Here is a 6,424-nt window from a genome sequence, read left to right on the forward strand (position 1 = left end):
ATGAGTTTGAGTAAACTGCCAGAGTTGGTGACGTACAGGGAGGCTTGGCGTGCTGCAGTCCATGGGGTCACAGAGTTGGAAACGACTGAGCGACTAAACTGAACCGATAGTTCCTTTACAGTGTTGTGTTATTTGTATAAATGTATCCCTCTTTTTTGAATTTCCTTCCCATTTTGGTCACCAGAGAGCACTGATAGAGTTCCCCGTGGTATACAGTAGGTTCTCATCAGCTGTCTCTTTTATACATAGTAGTGTGTATAAGAGTATCCCATTCTCCCCATTCATCCCACTCCCCTACTCTAAAGTGGGGCACATTGTACCTGAATATCTGGAATAAGGATGGGTTAATTGAGAGCACTGAGGGTTAGGAACAGGTTAAAAAAAAAAAGGTTAAGAGTCTTGGAAAATGTATATCTGTCTGTCTGTATTTATGTGGAGGAGCATGTTCATCCTAGTGGTGAAAAGTGGGAGACAAGCAAAGTAGGTAAACACTGGAACAGCCTTGGACCAGAGCTGCCTGGGGCATGATTATTTAAGGAGTGTCAGGGAGACTCCTGCTAGACCAGAATGTCAGCGACCATCTATTGTGCTCTTGTGGTTTGGAAGGGATACCAGTGAGTATGTTTTGAGGTGCACTTATTTTCTTCGTGCTTCAGGCTGTATAAAAAAAATATTAGTGATATACAAAATAATCTCTTGTTTATCAGTCGTCTCTTCTTTTCATTCACCTATTTATTTTCATGTGGCAGCATCTGTCAGAGCTCCTGTTTTCTACAAGGAAGGGCATTAGCATTCATCACCACGTATCTGTTATGTGACAGGCACGATGGTGAGCATTTTAGTATCACGTTGCTTACTCCTGACAACAACTGTGATGGAGCTTCCTCCCATTGTACAGACAAAAAAACCAGACACAGCATGCCTGCCCTAGGCTGAAAGGGAGTGAGGAGCAGTGTTGGTCTACATCTTTCTGAACCCACCATGGCCATGCAGAAAGCAAAACTTGATGTAAAATAAAATGTTTTTTTTTTTTTTCAGGATATAAATTTGCAAACTTTCCATAAAAACCCCATTTCTAATTTCTAAAATGTAGTATTCATCTTTCTCTTCCTTTTAACCACTCTGTACCCTTTGATTTTGTAGACTTGGTTCATTTCCACCTTCATCCTTTTTTCTCTCTGTGTAATGTGTTTATGTTTGGATCACATTTTCTGGCCCTTTTTCTTTCGACTTTCTCTGGGCCTTCCCTAACCCCACTATATTTTTCTTTGAATTGTGGCTACTTGTTGTTCGTTATTGTTGCTCAGTCACTAAGTTGTGTCCGACTCTCTGTGACCCCATGGACTGTGGCACTCCTCTCCTTCACAATGGAGCAATATGAGCAAACTCCTTCCTGAAGTTTGCTCATATTCATGTCCTTTGAGTCAGAGATGCCATCTAACCATCTCATCCTCTGCTGCCTCCTATCCCTTTGCCTTCAGTCTTTCCCAGCATCAGAGTCTTTTCCAATGAGTCAGCTCTTCGCATTAGGTGGCCAAAATATTGGAGCTTCAGCTTCAGTAAATCGAACTGTTAAAAAAAAAAAACTTTACTGATGCATGGGATGATTTTTATTTTGTTCCAGTACCTGACCATGATGCCCAGAATACTGTTATCTTTTTGACTTCAGCAGCAATTCTTTTTTTTGAAAACATAAAAGATTACAGATGATACTCAACAACCTCGTATCCTCTCAGACCTTGGGTGCTCCAGCATATATTTCTACAAGGGTATAACCACGTGTGTCCATTTGCCCTCCCTTCCTGCTTCTCTAGTCCCAGCTCCTATCACTCAGCCTCTCACCCACTGTTCTCCAGCCATGCTGGCTTTGTTTTAGTTCCTCGTACCTGCCAAGTTCCTTCCTATCATAGGCTCTTTGCCCACACTATGCCCTTTGCCAAGACTGCCAACCATCATGCTGGCTCTTACTCATCTTTTAAATTTTAGATTAGATATTGTCCTCACATCTTGTACTTCTCCTTCATAGCATCTCCGATACCACATTTGCAAGTAAATTGTTACTGGTGTGTTTATTTGGTTAAAGTCTATCTTCCTGAGGCTTTACCAAACAATTCCAAGAGGGCCAGGATTCCCTTAGTCACCTAGGTAGCTTCAATGGCTAGCCTAGTATTTGATACCCAGTGAAAGTGAAGTCTTTCAGTCATGTCCGACTCTTTGTGACCCTATGAACTGTAGCCTGCCAGGCTCCTCTGGCCATGGGATTCTCCAGGCAAAAATACTGGAGTGGGTTGCCATTTCCTTCTCCAGGGCATTTTCCCGACACAGGGATTGAAACAGGGTCACCCACACTGCAGGCAGATTCTTGATACCCAGTAAGAGGTCAATAAATGTTTGCTAATAATGAATAAATTAAGAAAGGAAGAGATGGGAATATCAGACCACCTGATCCACCTCCTGAGAAATCTGTATGCAGGTTAAGAAAAACAGTTAGAACTGGATGTGGAACAACAGACTGGTTCCAAACAGGAAAAGGAGTATGTCAAGGCTGTATATTGTCACCCTGCTTGTTTAACTTATATGCAGAGTACATTATGAGAAATGCTGGGCTGGATGAAGTACAAGCTGGAATCAAGATTGCTGGGAGAAATATCAATAACCTTAGATATGCAGAGGACACCACCCTTATGGCAGAAAGTGAAGAAAAACTAAAGAGCCTCTTGATGAAAGTGAAAGAGAGTGAAAAAGTTGGCTTAAAGCTCAACATTCAGAAAACTAAGATCATGGCATCTGGTCCTATCACTTCATGGCAAATAGATGGGGAAACAATGAAAACAGTGTTTATTTCTGGGGGCTCTGCAGATTGTGACTGCAGCCAGGAAATGAAAAGATGCTTGTTCCTTGGAAGAAAAATTATGACCAACCTAGACAGCATATTAAAAAAAAAAAGTTATGACCAACCTAGATAGCATATTAAAAAGCAGAGACATTACTTTGCCAACAAAGGTCTGTCTAGTCAAGGCTATGGTTTTTCCAGTAGTCTTGTACGGATGTGAGAGTGGGACTATAAAGAAAGCTGAGTGCCAAAGGATTTATGCTTTTGAACTGTGATGTTGGAGGAGATTCTTGAGAGTCCCTTGGACTGCAAAGAACTAACCACTCCATCCTAAAGGATGGATATTAAGTCCTGAATATTAATTAGAAGGACTGATGCTGAAGCTGAAACTCCAGTACTTTGGCTACCTGATATGAAGAGCTGACTCATTTGAAAAGACCCTGATGATGGAAAAGACCCTGATGATGGAAAAGACTGAAGGCAGGAGGAGAAGGGGATGACAGAGAATGAAATGGCTGGATGGCATCACTGACTCGATGGACATGAGTTTGAGTAAACTCCAGGAGTTGGTGATGGACAGGGAAACCTGGTGTGCTGCAGTCTATGGGTTCATGAAGAGTTGGACATGACTGAGCAACTGAATTGAAGGAAGGAAGAAATTAATAAGCCCGTGGACATAGTTATGCCCATACTCTGGGTCCTGTGTTCTTTTCAGCAAGGAGTTTATAGCTAGCCTCTTTTGCAAATGATGGAGGTTTAGCATCACATCCATCTTGGGCTTGCAGGTTCTCAGGCCTTTTTAGCAGGGTTCAGTGAAGCCAGGAGAGATGAGAAATGAAATCAGCTACAGAAGCTGACTCTGCTTGGGTAGATTTCTGGTCCCTTGAAGTATACTGGGTGTGCTAAGCTCCGGCACAGTTTTGATGGGCAGCAGGCTCCAGAGTATGTCTGATTTGGCAAGCAGGTCACCACAGTGGCAATTCCAGCTACCAGAAGATGTTGGAAATTCAGAGAAATGGCAACATTGTGGCTCTGGCTGTTCTCTCTGTTTAGACATATCAAAGTCAGGGAGTTAGAGCCTTGCAAGCAGGATTCTGTCTTCAGAGCTGGCAGGAGTGAGGCAGGACCTCAGGGTCACTGCCAGATACATGAACACAGGAAAGGAAATGGAGCTCTGGGCAAAGCAACTAAGGCAGAAGCCCAGGTTTTCCCACTGATGGTGGGAGAGCACAGGCAGCTGGCAGGAGGGCCTACAATTCAAAGGTTTTCATGAGTGCCTGGATTTCTTCCTGGCACCTGGAGCCTAAGGGGTGGACAGAAGGGGAGAGTCTTACTGAAAAATGTCAGCCTGTGTGTTTAATTACTGAGTGCTCTTCTAGCTAGTTGTGAATTATAGGTGCTGAAAATGGCCTCGGTGGGAAGGAACACACTGCTGTTTCAATAGCTTGTTGTTGTTGCTCAGTCACGTCTGACTTTTTGTGACCCCATGAACTGCAGCACGCCAGGCTTCCCTGTTGTTCACTGTCTCCCGGAGTTTGATCAAACTTATGTCCATTGAGTCAGTGATGCCACCCAACCATCTTTCTTCTGTTGCTCCCTTCTCCAACCCTCAATCTTTCCCAGCATCAGGGTCTTTTCCAATGAGTTGGCTCTTCGCATCACGTGGCCAAAGTATTGGAGCTTTAGCTTCATTCTTCCAATGAATATTAAGGGTTGATTTCCTTTAGGAGTGACTGATTTGATCTCCTTGCTGTCCAGGGGATTCTCAAGAGTTTTCTCCAGCACCAATAGCTAATTCTTCTTTTAATGACAATAATTTTATTACTATCAGTCGGTTCAGTTCAGTAGCTCAGTCATGTCCGACTCGACTCTTCGCTGCAGTCGAGACCCCATGAACTGAAGCACGCCAGGCCCTGTCCATCACCAATGAATATTCTGGACTGTTTTGCTTTAGGATGGACTGGTTAGATCTCCTTTCAGTCCAAGGGACTCTCAAGAGTCTCTTCCAACACCATAGTTCAAAAGCATCAATTTTTTGGCTCTCAGCTTTCTTTATAGTCCAACTCTCTCATCCATACATGACCACTGGAAAAACCATGGCCTTGACTAGATGGACCTTTGTTGGCAAAGTAATGTCTCTGCTTTTTAATATGCTGTCTAGGTTGGTCATACCTTTTCTTCCAAAGAGCAAGTGTCTTTTAATTTCATGGCTACAGTCACCATCTGCAGTGATTTTGGAGCCCCAAACAATAAAGTCTGCCATTGTTTCCACTGTTTTTCCATCTATTTGCCATGAAGTGATGGGACTGGATAACATGATCTTAGTTTTTTGAATGTTCAGTTTTAAGCCAACTTTTTCACTGTCGTCTTTCACTTTCATTAAGAGGCTCTTTACTACTTCTTCACTTTCTGTCATAAGGATGGTGTCATCTGCTATTCTACTTATCATCATTATTATCTTTTCCAAGTGAACACAGCTTATACATATTCACTTTCCCTTGAATCTTTATCACAACTCTGACTCAATGATTCATTATTGTTAGAACTTAGACCAAGTGTTGTCATTTCTGCCCACCAGGTTTACAGTGGGAATTCTTTTCAACAGCATTCATTAATGGGTTGGCAAATCTGATAAAGCACCAAAGAATGGGGTGCTTATCAAAAGTATTAAAATTTTTGTTTAATATGTGTGTGGAATTATTTGAATGTTACAGCCTTAGTATGCTATCATTGTTCAACATAGAGCTTGCTACCTTTTTTTTCTTCCTCGCAAATAACCCTAAATTTTACCTACCAAATTGAACAGGCTATGCTATTATATATCATGTAGGACTTTCTGTGAAAGCCAAAGGCCATGTGTAACATGGCTAAAGTGTGGCTGCTAAATTTGAATTACATCTCTTTTCTCTATTCTGCATGTAGTTAATAAGTATTTAATGCATATTAAGTTTCTAGGACTAATGTTCCTTCTAAGGAATAAGTATTAGCGTAAAATGAAAGTAAATAAAGAGCCTCATTTTTTGGTGCTGAATTTTGCAAGACTGTCTGTATATCATCTAAGCTGTATAAGGCTTGGATAAAAATGCAAGAGTTAATAGCTTTATTCCCCATGCCCAAACCTCTTACCTCCAGCATTTTCATGCAGTTAAAAAAATTTTTTTTATTGAAGTATAGTTGATGTACAATGCTGTGTTACTTTCAGGTGTAAAGTAAAATGACTCAGCTAAATATATATTATATATATTTTCAGATTTTTTTCCATTACAGGTCTTACAAGTATGCAGGGTTTTTTTTTTTTTTTAACATTTAAAGTGTTATTTGTAAGATTTGTGGTAATGATTTAAAATTATTACCTATTTTATTTTATATCTAGTAACTTGTATCTCTTAACTCTCTTTCCCTACTTCTCCCCTCTTGCCATCCCCTTCCCCTCTGATAACTGCTACTATGATCTCTGTATCTATGAGTTTCTGTTCCTATTTTGTTACATTCTTTGACATTTGTTTTATTTTTTGGATTTAAGTGAAAAAATACAGTACGTGTCTTTCTCTGCATGCAATTTTGTTTTTTTTAATTCAAAATTTGGTGCTC

Source organism: Oryx dammah, unplaced genomic scaffold (assembly GCF_014754425.2).
Source record: "Oryx dammah isolate SB20612 unplaced genomic scaffold, SCBI_Odam_1.1 HiC_scaffold_11227, whole genome shotgun sequence".
In the NCBI taxonomy this organism is placed as follows: domain Eukaryota; kingdom Metazoa; phylum Chordata; class Mammalia; order Artiodactyla; family Bovidae; genus Oryx; species Oryx dammah.